This window comes from Schistocerca gregaria, chromosome 10 (assembly GCF_023897955.1).
Source record: "Schistocerca gregaria isolate iqSchGreg1 chromosome 10, iqSchGreg1.2, whole genome shotgun sequence".
In the NCBI taxonomy this organism is placed as follows: domain Eukaryota; kingdom Metazoa; phylum Arthropoda; class Insecta; order Orthoptera; family Acrididae; genus Schistocerca; species Schistocerca gregaria.
This window is the reverse complement of record NC_064929.1, coordinates 38492120-38505077: the sequence shown is the minus strand read 5'-3', so window position 1 is coordinate 38505077 and position 12958 is coordinate 38492120. Positions and strand designations below refer to the sequence as shown.

Sequence of the window (12958 nt, the reverse complement as noted above, 5' to 3'; positions counted from 1 at the left end):
TAGCATACTAACATCAATAGTGGGTTACGGCGCGGGAGTCTGGGCACACAGGCTCACGAGGGTTGTGCCCGCCATGTCGGTGAGAAGGGTTCAAAGGAACATGATATTAAGATCTGTGGGGGCATACAGAACATCTCCGGGAGGGGCCCTATTAGTAATAATGGGGCTTTGTCCTCTGGATATCAAAATCAGGGAACAGGGTGCTTGGTATTGGGCAAAGAAAGGGGACATAGAAAAAGTAGAAGACATCTTGGGAGTTAGGGTTAGGGATAAGGGCGAGATACGGAAGAGGGGTGAAGAGCTATGGCAAGAAGTTTGGGAGGCAGAGGAATCCGGCAGAAGAACTTTCAGCTTCCTGCCGAATGTGAGGGAAAGAATGAGCATGGGTTATTTTGAACCAACTAGGGGTTTGTTCCACTTTCTCACTGGACATGGGCCTTACCCGACGTATCTATGTCGGTTTGGGAAGAGGGCAACGCCTACGTGTGACTGTGGTGCATCGGAGGGAACTCCCGACCATGTGGTCTACGAGTGCCCCCTTTTTGATGATGTAGCAACTACACTTAGACAGCAACTACCCAACTATGACACTTATATGTTATTAAGACAAGACGAGACCTTTCGACTGCTAAATCAGTTGGCAAATGAGGTATCACGAAAGGTCCTAACTCAATATCTGAGAGAGCTTTAAGACTTAAAAAATTAACATACTAGGTCAATACCCCAATCCCGTACCGCCTGTGCGTGGACTGGTCGACTGGTAAAGTTGGAATCCGCCACGTGCAGGATAGGGGGAGAGGGGCGACCATACCGGATTTGACAACGCACCGATTCTGACTTAGAATAGTTCATTAGGTTAGGAAATTAGAATAGGAATTAAAATAGAAACCTGTAGCGAATAAAAGTATTGGCCTGCCCTGTGCCAGGGCGCGTTCACCGGGGTTAGCTCGGTGAGCAAGGCACACAAGTAGGATTGTATATTTACTGGCATGTTTGTAACGCTGCAGGCAGTAGAGACTAGTGTAAGTAGTAATATTAGGAGTAGCAGATTTGATAATTAGTAGGACTGCCCATTCAACTAACACACTGTCTGTAGATTAGAATTAGAAATGTATAAGCTGTACCTAAGTAATGTATTATATCATGACCCACTAATTCATAAGGTGGTGGGTTTTATTGTATAAAATATTTTGTAAAAAATAAAGTTTTTAAAAAAAAAAAAAAAAAAAATGCTTTATCTGCGCCATTCGCCTTAATCACATCTGAGAGTAATTCTTAATAATACGCCTGTCGCTAATTGTTCCTCATCACAGATACTGTTTGCTATACGGCCACGATGCGCAACTGATTTCCCAGATTCGTCTTCCTCCTGTGAGGATGGAACTCACGAACCCTGGTTTACTAGACCAATGCTCTACCACTGAGCTAAACAGGCGCCGCCTAGCGGCACTTTTGCGTACTTCGTCCGTACGGTCGTCTGAAGCTTCAGACTTCAGCTGAACCACACTTCATATTTTCGACTAATATTTGCAGCTATGGCGAACCGTTACTGCTTGGCTACACATCTGACACGTAGCCGATGTTCTCTCCAAACAAAACCACCTGCACTTCAGAACATGACTTTCACACATGTCTACAAAATCACCTTCACCTTCAAATACAGTTTTCTTGCGACTGATGGAGACGTAGGCAAATTTTAAAGTTGCTATTTCCATTACATCACGTTAATCAGAAAATCGGTAATTTACATCTGCAGCGGAAAAAAATTCCGTTCCGCCCAGCGTAGGGCTCGAACCCACGACCCTGTGAATAAGAGTCTCATGCTCTACCGACTGAGCTAGCCGTGCTGCCTCGTTGGATACCTGCTGGGTAGCAGATCACACTGTACTCGTTTGGGTTGGGTGGTCCCATACAGAATCTCTCCATGCTGCCTAATGTTTTCCTAACGTCACACTCGTCACGTACTTCACATTTATTTCATAATCATTTCTGAGAGGTAAAGGAATTGCATGACAATCTGCAGAGCTAGCAGCGTCAAAATTAACACACATACTTGATGTGACTCAAAAGCCGAACGAGTTACTTTCCGACGTTGTTTTAGGTGTGCAAGTGCCAGTCAAAACTCGCGGTGAGGGCACTCTGCCGACCTTTTCGCTAGTTAACACCGGTCTTGTTGTTTGTTTCAGGCTCAAGACCATCTCCAAGCACAGAATGGTCAACAGCAACATTCAGACGGTTTCGTACTGCTCAATTGCTACATTAAAACGGTATGTTTCTTTTTCAGAACTGGAAAAACACGATCGTGACAGGATTTGAAACTGCAATCTTCGGATCTGAAGTCCGACGCCTTATCCATTAGGCCACACGGTCACTGACGAAAAAGTACAACTTATGTACGACTCATCTCGAAACGACCACGCCCCTGAGGAATTGGGTTTTCGTTCCACACAGCCGCTGCCCCTTACTCTTTCCCACCCATTCGTTACATTCAACCTCTTACGAGACCGACCAAACATAGACAGGAAAACAAGACCACACACTTTGCGCATTCGGAATCGATGGCAGGGTGCCCCTCGCCGCATTTGCTACAATGGCCATTTGCTACATCTGCAGAAGCGGCGGCGACGACGACGACGACGACGACGACGACGACGACGAGAGGCTCTGAGATTTGTGAGAAGTACATCTATAGAATGTAGTTCAGACTGCCTCGTCCCACCTTATGCCGTACTGCTTTGGCAAATGCTTTATCTGCGCCATTCGCCTTAGTCACATCTGAGAGTAATTCTTAATAATGCGCCTGTCGCTATTTGTTCCTCATCACAGATACTATTTGCTATACGGCCACGATACGCAACTGATTTCTAGATTCGTCTTCCTCCTGTGATGATAGAACTCACGAACCCTGGTTTACTAGACCAATGCTCTACCACTGATCTAAACAGGCGCCGCCTAGCGGCACTTTTGCGTACTTCGTCCGTACGGTCGTCTGAATCATCAGACTTCAGCTGACAACACTTCATATTTTCGACTAACATTTGCAGCTATGGCGACCCATTACTGCTTGGCTACACATCTGACACGTAGCCGATGTTCTCTCCAAACAAAACCACCTGCACTTCAGAACATGAGTTTCACACATGTCTACAAAATCACATTCACCTTCAAATACAGTTTTCTTGCGACTGATGGAGACATAGGCAAATTTTAAAGTTGCCAATTTCCATTACATCACATTAATCAGAAAATCGGTAATTTACATCTGCAGCGGAAAAAATGTCCATTCCGCCCAGCGTAGGGCTCGAACCCACGACCCTGTGAATAAGAGTCTCATGCTCTACCGACTGAGCTAGCCGTGCTGCCTCGTTGGATACCTGCTGGTTAGCAGATCACACTGTACTCGTTTGGGTTGGGTGGTCCCATACAGAATCTCTCCATGCTTCCTAATGTTTTCCTAACGTCACACTCGTCACGTACTTCACTTTTATTTCATAATCATTTCTGAGAGGTAAAGGAATTGCATGACAATCTGCAGAGCTAGCGGCGTCAAAATTAACACAAATACTTGATGTGACTCAAAAGCCGAACGAGTTACTTTCCGACGTTGTTTTAGATGTGCAAGTGCCAGTCAAAACTCGCGGTGAGGGCACTCTGCCGACCATTTCGCTAGTTAACACCGGTCTTGTTGTGTGTTTCAGGCTCAAGACCATCTCCAAGCACAGAATGATCAACAGCAACATTCAGACGGTTTCGTACTGTTCAAATGCTACATTAAAACGGTACGTTTCTTTTTCAGAACTGGAAAAACACGATCGTGACAGGATTCGAACCTGCAATCTTCGGATCCGAAGTCCGACGCCTTATCCATTAGGCCACACGGTCACTGACGACCAAGTACAACTTATATACGACTCATCTCGAAACGACCACGCCCCTGAGGAATTGTGTTTTCGTTCCACACAGCCGCTGCCCCTTACTCTTTCCCACCCATTCGTTACATTCAACCTCTTACGAGACCGACCAAACATAGACAGGAAAACAAGACCACACACTTTGAGCATTCGGAATCGATGGCAGGGTGTCCCTAACCGCATTTGCTACATTGGCCATTTGCTACTTCTGCAGATGCGGCGGCGGCGACGACGACGACGACGACGCCGACGACGACAGCGAGAGGCTCTGAGATTTGTGAGAAATACATATATAAAATGTAATTCAGACTGTCTCGTCCCACCTTATGCCGTACTTTTTTTTTTTCCTTTATTGTCATTTTATACCTACAAAGGTAGGCCGGCAGCGGGATAATATGCCGCTCTTCGGCCACAAGAAACATACAAGAGATAAAAACAATAAGACATAATCTCAAAACACAGACATGGAGGACAAAAATCAGAAGACAACAGAGAATATAAAGAATTGAAGTCGTTCACCGACGCAGCACTGTTTCAGTTTAAAAAAAAAAAAACGGGCAGCACAGCACGGAACAGAGAACACTAGCACAGGTGAACGGTGGAGCAGAAAACGAAGAAACACTCGAGGCACAGACGGGACGAAAGACACGGACACTGCGGAGATGGGCTTCGGCGCTTGCAGGGGCACTGTCCACACCGAAAAGCTGGGGGCCTGCCAAGGGAAAAAACAGGGGGAGGAGAGGAGGGAGGGGGAGATAGGATGCCAGGGAGGGTGAGGGGAGAAAACGAAAAGAGTGGGGTGGAAGCCCAGGGAGAGGGGGAGGGGAGGTAAGGATGGAAGGACGGAGAGAGGGAGGGAGAGAAGGGAGAGAGGGTGCCCACAGGAAAAAGAGAGGAGAGGGGAAGGCAAGGCTCAAAGTTGGTAGGAGGGGTAGATGGAGGGGAGGAGGACATCATACGGGAGGGGGAGTCGGCGGAAGCCACCTTGGGAGAGGGTGTGGAGAGTGTGAAGATGGAGAGCAGGTGGGATACAGGAGTACAGGCGCGGCAGTGGGTTGGGATGGGAGAGGATGGAAGAGACAAGCGGGTGCGGAGGATCAAGCTTGCGGGAGGTGTAGAGGATCCGTATCCGTTGGAGGAAGAGGAGGAGGTGTGGGAAGGGGATGAGGTCATAGAGGAGCTGCGTGGGGGAAGGGAGGCGGATGCGATAGGCGAGGCGGAGTGCATGCCGTTCAAGGATTTGAAGGGATTTGTAAAAGGTAGGCGGGGCAGAGATCCAGGCGGGATGGGCATAACAGAGGATAGGGCGGATGAGAGATTTATAGGTGTGGAGGACGGTGGAGGGGTCCAGACCCCATGTGCGGCCAGAATGGAGCTTCAGGAGGTGGAGTCGGGAGTGTGCCTTGGCTTGGATTGTCCGGAGATGAGGGGTCCAGGAGAGGCGACGGTCAAGGGTGACGCCAAGGTACTTGAGGGTGGGTGTGAGGTTAATAGGACGGCCATAAATGGTAAGATAGAAATCAAGGAGACGGAAGGAAGGGGTGGTTTTGCCTACGATGATTGCCTGGGTCTTGGAAGGATTGACCTTGAGCAACCACTGGTTACACCAAGAGGTGAACCGGTCAAGATGGGATTGGAGAAGGTGTTGGGAGCGTTGCAGGGTGGGGGCAAGGGCAAGGAAGGCGGAGTCATCGGCGTACTGGAGAAGGTGAATGGGTGGTGCAGGTGGAGGCATGTCCGCCGTATAAAGAAGGTAAAGAAGAGGGGAAAGGACGGAACCTTGGGGCACACCGGCAGAGGGGTAGAAGGTGTAGGAATCAGTGCTGTGGATAGTGACATAGGAAGGGCGGTGGGAAATGAAGGAGGCGATCAGACGGACGTAGTTAATAGGAAGAGCAAAGGTTTGGAGCTTGAAGAGGAGACCAGAATGCCACAAACGGTTATAGGGCGTTCAAGGTCAAGGGAGAGGAATATGGCGGAGCGACGGGAGTCTAGTTGTTCGGAGAGGAGGTGAGTGAGGTGAAGGAGAAGGTCATCGGCAGAGAAGGATGGTCGAAAGCCACAGTGGGTGGAGGGAAGGAAGCGGTGCCGGTGGAGATGCTGGTGGATGCGGCGGGTTAGAATGGATTCCAGGACCTTGCTGAAGACCGAGGTAAGGCTTATAGGACGGTAGGAGGAGACAGCGGAAGGTGGTTTATCGGGTTTGAGGAACATCAGGATCCGGGAGGTTTTCCACAGGTCGGGGTAGAAGCCGGTGGACAAGACCACATTGTACAGCCTGGCCAGGGTGGAGAGGAAGGGGGCGGGAGCTTCACGGAGGTGACGGTAAGTAACACGGTCGTGACCAGGAGCAGTGTTGCGTTTGGTGCGGAGTATATCGATGATGTCTTGAGTAGTTATAGGCTTATTGAGTTCAGTGTGTGTAATGTTGTCCAAGTACTGGAAGCCAGGAGCTAGTGGAGGGATAGAGGTGTCAGTTCGATCGCGGACATCGGGGAAGAGGGAATAATCGAACTGGGGATCGTCAGGGATGGTAAAGACATCGGTGAGGTAGGAGGCAACATGGTTTGCCTTACTAAGGTTGTCAGGAAAGGGATTGTCATTATGAAGGAGCGGATAGTAAGGGGGGGGGGGGTTTGATCCAGTAAGGCGGCGGAAGGCTGACCAGTATTTGGACGAGTTAATAGGTAGGGTAGCATTAAGACGGGTGTATGTCTGTCGCCAGTCCCGGCGTTTCTTAGCCGCGAGCAAGTTCCGGATGTGTCTCTGGAGTTGCTGGTGGCGTTGTAGTGTGTCCCGGTCACGCGTGTGGAGGAAGGCACGGTAGAGACGACGGGATTCTCGAAGGAGGAGGACGGCCTGTGGGGGTAAAGTGGGACGGTGCGGGTGGATGGCGACGGTAGGGATGTGGGCCTCCACGGCCTCAGACAAGGTCTGCTGGAGAAAGGATGCGGCATGGGTTATGTCATGTGGGCGGTGGTAGGTGAGGGGGTGGCTATCGACTCGGGTAGTAAGGGTATCCCGGTATGCATTCCAGTCGGCACGGGAGTAATCATGGACATACTTGGGGGGAGGGTCAAGGCGAGGATCGGGACGGGGGCGACACCCGTCTGATATGGTAAGAAGGACAGGGAGATGGTCACTGCCAATAGGGTCGAGGACGTCCACCGCTATGCGGCCAAGGAGGTTTTGGGCGGCTAGGACGACATCGGGTGTGGTATTGGATTCAGGGCGGGTGTGTTGGGGAAGAGGAAGGACATCTCCTTGGATGGTGGCGAGGAACCGATGCCACCGCCGTAACTGGGTGGCGGAGCGACTATGGATATTGAGATCTGCGGCAATCACGTAGGAGGAGAAGGTACGGTCGATGTGGGAAAGGAAGTCAAAAGGAATAGCGGCAGAGGGGCGGACATAGATGGTGGCGCAGGTAACGGTGAGGCCGGGGAAGAATAGACTAAGGATCAGGTGTTCCGTGGGGTTGGGAAGGAGGGGTTGGAGCCGAACAGGGATCTGGCGATGGTGGCCAATGGCAACTCCGCCACGCGCTATCGCGAGGGGGTTGTCAGAGCGGTGAAGGAGGTAGGGCGAGGTATGGACAGTATGGTGGGGCTGGAGAAATGTTTCGTTTAGGAGGAAGGCATCCACGCGGTGGGTGGTGAGGGTATGCATAAGGAGATTCTTGTTGACAGGAAGGGAACGGATGTTGTTATACAGGATACGTTGCTGTCGCGCCATAGTGGGAATTTAGACGAGGGTGTCGAGACGGGAGAAGGTAAAATGGGCCTGGTTATGGGAGTAGGTGGCGTAAGTGTTGAGCTGGAAGACGGAACGGGCGGCAAGGGATATCTGCTGGAGGGTGTGGGGGCGCTGAAAGGGGTGGATGTTCTGAAGGACAACGGTTACAAAGCGGATGATGTCCTCAGCTGTGGGGGGGGGGGGACGGAGGGAATTGTCGGGAGGGGTGGGGGCATCCAAGGGGCAGACTGGGACAGTGAGTTCAGGAGCGGAGGGAGGGGGTCGGGCCTTGCACTTTTGGGAGTAGGTTGGGTGTTGGAGGTTACAGGTGTTACAGGAGGGGGGGGACTGAAGGTTGGGGCACTGCCGGAGGAAGTGTGCTTCTTTGCAGTGCGTTCAGACGGGGGCCTCGCGGCACTCAGATGTAGGATGTGCATTATAGCGCAAGCACCCTTGGCAGCGGATGGACTGTGGAGGGGAGCGGGAGGGGTCGACCTTATAACGGCGGTTGAAAAGGAGGGAACCCTCCTTGAGGAGGAGGTCTATGGAGGGAGCATGCTCGGAGAACACCCGCATGAGGCGGGTGGGGCCGGCTGGATTGTGAATCCGGCGAACAGCTCGAACCTCTAGATAGGGATGGGCCTTCAGCTCCGCCAACACCTCCTCCTCCGTGATCATCGGGCTAAGCCGAGTGATCACGGCAGTGAGGGTCGGTGGGCGACGGGGCGGCTGGGGTTGTCGGGATGAGGAGGGGGAGGGAGCAGGGGCAAGGGAGGCATGTGGACCAAACCGGGTGAGGGGAATGCGGGAGAGGATGTCGGAGTGGAGGGTGGGGCTGGGGGATGTGATCAGGACGGAGTCCCGACGGGGGGTGAGAAGGGAGATCGGGGCTCCGGGGAAGTGCTGGCGGAGGAGAAGGGTAAGATTGCGGGCCTCCAGGAGAGAGGGATCAGGGTGAGAAAGGAGGTACCTGTAGGAGGGGGAGGTAGATGTCGGAGTAGATAGGGCAGGTGGGGTGGTATCCATGGCATCCTGGGGGGTTGGAGGGGGGAGAGTCTGCGACTTCTTGGGAGCAGAAGAGGCTGGGGTGCCGCTGGGACGTTTCACAGCGGGAGAGGGATGGGAAGAGGTGTGGGGGATGGGGACGACCGGGAGATGTCGGGAGATGGCAGGTCCCACCGGCGGTGCAGGCACTGGTAGTGGTGCTGGTGCTGGCGCTGGAGCTGGAGCTGGCGCCACAGAAGATGCAGTGGCAGTGGTTGGCACTGGCGATGGCGAGGGCGATGGTGATGGTGATGGTGATGACGATGATGATGGTGTGGCGTGGGTGGTGGCCCGACGGGCAACAACCCTGGCGGGGGTGGCATGAGTTACATGTGGGAGGGGAGGGAATGGGTCACGTGAGGCATGGGGGGTAGGAACAGGGGAGGGAGCAACAAAAGCAGCGGGGGTGGGAAGAGTGAGGAGGGGGGGAATATATGGGGGAGGCGGTGATTGGGCACACCACGTGATGGTGGTGGCAGCAAGTGAGGGGGACGTGTACACGATTGCAGTGGTAGTGGCGGTAGTTGTGGGGGTTGTCATGGTGAGAGGATAAGTGGGAGAGGGAAAAGAGGGAAAATAACAGGGGACAGTCAAAGGACAAGGGCAAGAGACTGACGAAGAGGAAGGGTAAGACGTAAGCAGAGACGACAGAACGAAAGGCGGGCAGGGAGCAGCGGCGGCGGCGGCGGCGGCGGCGGCGGCGGCGGCGGTCGGCAACAGCAGCAGCGGCAGGAACCGGATACGATGGCGGCAACCGGCGTCGGCGGGAGACCGGCGGCGGCGGCGGCGGCGGCGGTGGGAACTGGCCGCGGCTGCAGCGATCACTGAAGCTCCTAGCACTTCGATATTAACGACAAGAATATCGAAGGGCGCAACCCTCTCGAGTTACGCCGAACATGCTTGTATGCCGTACTGCTTTGGCAAATGCTTTATCTGCGCCATTCGCCTTAGTCACATCTGAGAGTAATTCTTAATAATGCGCCTGTCGCTATTTGTTCCTCATCACAGATACTATTTGCTATACGGCCACGATACGCAACTGATTTCTAGATACGTCTTCCTCCTGTGATGATGGAACTCTCGAACCCTGGTTTACTAGACCAATGCCCTACCACTGATCTAAACAGGCGCCGCCTAGCGGCACTATTGCGTACATCGTCCGTACGGTCGTCTGAATCATCAGACTTCAGCTGACAACACTTCATATTTTCGACTAACATTTGCAGCTATGGCGACCCATTACTGCTTGGCTACACATCTGACACGTAGCCGATGTTCTCTCCAAACAAAACCACCTGCACTTCAGAACATGACTTTCACACATGTCTACAAAATCACCTTCACCTTCAAATACAGTTTTCTTGCGACTGATGGAGACGTAGGCAAATTTTAAAGTCGCCATTTTCCATTACATCACATTAATCAGAAAATCGGTAATTTACATCTGCAGCGGAAAAAATGTCCATTCCGCCCAGCGTAGGGCTCGAACCCACGACCCTGTGAATAAGAGTCTCATGCCCTACCGACTGAGCTAGCCGTGCTGCCACGTTGGATACCTGCTGGGTAGCAGATCACACTGTACTCGTTTGGGTTGGGTGGTCCCATACAGAATCTCTCCATGCTGCCTTATGTTTTCCTAACGTCACACTCGTCACGTACTTCACTTTTATTTCATAATCATTTCTGAGCGGTAAAGGAATTGCATGACAATCTGCAGAGCTAGCGGCGTCAAAATTAACACACATACTTGATGTGACTCAAAAGCCGTACGAGTTACTTTCCGACGTTGTTTTAGATGTGCAAGTGCCAGTCAAAACTCGCGGTGAGGGCACTCTGCCGACCATTTCGCTAGTTAACACCGGTCTTGTTGTGTGTTTCAGGCTCAAGACCATCTCCAAGCACAGAATGGTCAACAGCAACATTCAGACGGTTTTGTACTGCTCAATTGCTACATTAAAACGGTATGTTTCTTTTTCACAACTGGAAAAACACGATCGTGACAGGATTCGAACCTGCAATCTTCGGATCCGAAGTCCGACGCCTTATCCATTAGGCCACACGGTCACAGACGAAAAGGTACAACTTATATACGACTCATCTCGAAACGACCACGCCCCTGAGGAATTGTGTTTTCGTTCCACACAGCCGCTGCCCCTTACTCTTTCCCACCCATTCGTTACATTCAAACTCTTACGAGACCGACCAAACATAGACAGGAAAACAAGACCACACACTTAGCGCATTCGGAATCGATGGCAGGGTGCCCCTCGCCGCATTTGCTACAATGGCCATTTGCTACATCTGCAGAAGCGGCGGCGGCGGCGACGACGACGACGACGACGACGACGACGACGACGACGACGACGACGACGACGACAGGCTCTGAGATTTGTGAGAAGTACATCTATAGAATGTAGTTCAGACTGCCTCGTCCCACCTTATGCCGTACTGCTTTGGCAAATGCTTTATCTGCGCCATTCGCCTTGATCACATCTGAGAGTAGTTCTTAATAATACGCCTGTCGCTAATTGTTCCTCATCACAGATACTGTTTGCTATACGGCCACGATGTGCAACTGATTTCCCAGATTCGTCTTCCTCCTGTGAGGATGGAACTCACGAACCCTGGTTTACTAGACCAATGCTCTACCACTGAGCTAAACAGGCGCCGCCTAGCGGCACTTTTGCGTACTTCGTCCGTATGGTCGTCTGAAGCTTCAGACTTCAGCTGACAACACCTCATATTTTCGACTAATATTTGCAGCTATGGCGAACCATTACTGCTTGGCTACACATCTGACACGTAGCCGATGTTCTCTCCAAACAAAACCACCTGCACTTCAGAACATGAGTTTCACACATGTCTACAAAATCACCTTCACCTTCAAATACAGTTATCTTGCGACTGATGGAGACGTAGGCAAATTTTAAAGTTGCCATTTTCCATTACATCACATTAATCAGAAAATCGGTAATTTACATCTGCAGCGGAAGAAATGTCCATTCCGCCCAGCGTAGGGCTCGAACCCACGACCCTGTGAATAAGAGTCTCATGCTCTACCGACTGAGCTAGCCGTGCTGCCTCGTTGGATACCTGCTGGGTAGCAGATCACACTGTACTCGTTTGGGTTGGGTGGTCCCATACAGAATCGCTCCATGCTGCCTAATGTTTTCCTAACGTCACACTCGTCACGTACTTCACTTTTATTTCATAATCATTTCTGAGAGGTAAAGGAATTGCATGACAATCTGCAGAGCTAGCGGCGACAAAATTAACACACATACTTGATGTGACTCAAAAGCCGAACGAGTTACTTTCCGACGTTCTTTTAGATGTGCAAGTGCCAGTCAAAACTCGCGGTGAGGGCACTCTGCCGACCATTTCGCTAGTTAACACCGGTCATGTAGTGTGTTTCAGGCTCAAGACCATCTCCAAGCACAGAATGGTCAACAGCAACATTCAGACGGTTTCGTACTGCTCAATTGCTACATTAAAACGGTATGTTTCTTTTTCAGAACTGGAAAAACACGATCGTGACAGGATTCGAACCTGCAATCTTCGGATCCGAAGTCCGACGCCTTATCCATTAGGCCACACGGTCACTGACGAAAAAGTACAACTTATATACGACTCATCACGAAACGACCACGCCCCTGAGGAATTGTGTTATCGTTCCACACAGCCGCTGCCCCTTACTCTTTCCCACCCATTCGTTACATTCAACCTCTTACGAGACCGACCAAACATAGACAGGAAAACAAGACCACACACTTTGAGCATTCGGAATCGATGGCAGGGTGTCCCTCGCCGCATTTGCTACATTGGCCATTTGCTACTTCTGCAGATGCGGCGGCGGCGACGACGACGACGACGACGATGACGACCGCGAGAGGCTCTGAGATTTGTGAGAAATACATATATAAAATGTAATTCAGACTGCCTCGTCCCACCTTATGCCGTACTTTTTTTTTCCTTTATTGTCATTTTATACCTACAAAGGTAGGCCGGCAGCGGCCTAATATGCCGCTCTTCGGCCACAAGAAACATACAAGAGATAAAAACAGGAAGACATAATCTCAAAACACAGACATGGAGGACAAAAATCAGAAGACAACAGAGAATAAAAAGAATTGAAGTCGTTCACCGACGCAGCACTGTTTCAGTTTAAAAAAAAAAACGTTCAGCACAGCACGGAACAGAGAACACTAGCACAGGTGAACGGTGGAGCAGAAAACGAAGAAACACTCGAGGCACAGACGGGACGAAAG

General features: G+C 51.2%; 7 non-coding genes across 7 annotated transcripts; all 7 read right to left on the bottom strand.

Moving 5' to 3' along the window:
- Nucleotides 1–1774: 1774 nt before the first annotated feature.
- Nucleotides 1775–1847, bottom strand: Trnak-cuu (transfer RNA lysine (anticodon CUU)). Its single transcript has one exon. It is a non-coding gene; the product is annotated as a tRNA-Lys (tRNA).
- A 1439-nt stretch (nucleotides 1848–3286) lies between these two features.
- On the bottom strand, nucleotides 3287–3359 carry Trnak-cuu (transfer RNA lysine (anticodon CUU)). The gene has a single exon. It is a non-coding gene; the product is annotated as a tRNA-Lys (tRNA).
- A 450-nt stretch (nucleotides 3360–3809) lies between these two features.
- Trnar-ucg (transfer RNA arginine (anticodon UCG)) lies at nucleotides 3810–3882 on the bottom strand. The gene has a single exon. It is a non-coding gene; the product is annotated as a tRNA-Arg (tRNA).
- Nucleotides 3883–10158: 6276 nt separating this feature from the next.
- Trnak-cuu (transfer RNA lysine (anticodon CUU)) lies at nucleotides 10159–10231 on the bottom strand. Its single transcript has one exon. It is a non-coding gene; the product is annotated as a tRNA-Lys (tRNA).
- Nucleotides 10232–10681: 450 nt separating this feature from the next.
- On the bottom strand, nucleotides 10682–10754 carry Trnar-ucg (transfer RNA arginine (anticodon UCG)). The gene has a single exon. It is a non-coding gene; the product is annotated as a tRNA-Arg (tRNA).
- Nucleotides 10755–11695: 941 nt separating this feature from the next.
- On the bottom strand, nucleotides 11696–11768 carry Trnak-cuu (transfer RNA lysine (anticodon CUU)). Its single transcript has one exon. It is a non-coding gene; the product is annotated as a tRNA-Lys (tRNA).
- Nucleotides 11769–12218: 450 nt separating this feature from the next.
- On the bottom strand, nucleotides 12219–12291 carry Trnar-ucg (transfer RNA arginine (anticodon UCG)). Its single transcript has one exon. It is a non-coding gene; the product is annotated as a tRNA-Arg (tRNA).
- Between the last annotated feature and the right edge of the window lie 667 nt (nucleotides 12292–12958).